Source organism: Pollicipes pollicipes, unplaced genomic scaffold (genome assembly GCF_011947565.3).
Source record: "Pollicipes pollicipes isolate AB1234 unplaced genomic scaffold, Ppol_2.1 Scaffold_6686;HRSCAF=7923_pilon_pilon_pilon, whole genome shotgun sequence".
Lineage (NCBI taxonomy): Eukaryota > Metazoa > Arthropoda > Thecostraca > Pollicipedomorpha > Pollicipedidae > Pollicipes > Pollicipes pollicipes.
This window is the reverse complement of record NW_023596921.1, coordinates 29,603,419-29,603,657: the sequence shown is the minus strand read 5'-3', so window position 1 is coordinate 29,603,657 and position 239 is coordinate 29,603,419.

Below are 239 nucleotides of genomic sequence, written 5' to 3'. Positions count from 1 at the left end.
CTTACCTAAGGGTCTGATCCAGGATTTTATCAGGGCGCACACCTCAACATAGTTATGCCACTGGAATTAATGTTTTTTCAGAATAAAGGGTTACGACACTTTCTGGTACTCTCTGGAATTGGGTGCCTGTTGAAAATAAAGGTTATGTTGCCCCGAAATGCAGGATTTGGTGCTCCCTCACCGTATGGGCCGACGCAGAGTTTCGGCGAGGGCACGGCACGAGCGCCGTGGTGCCCCTA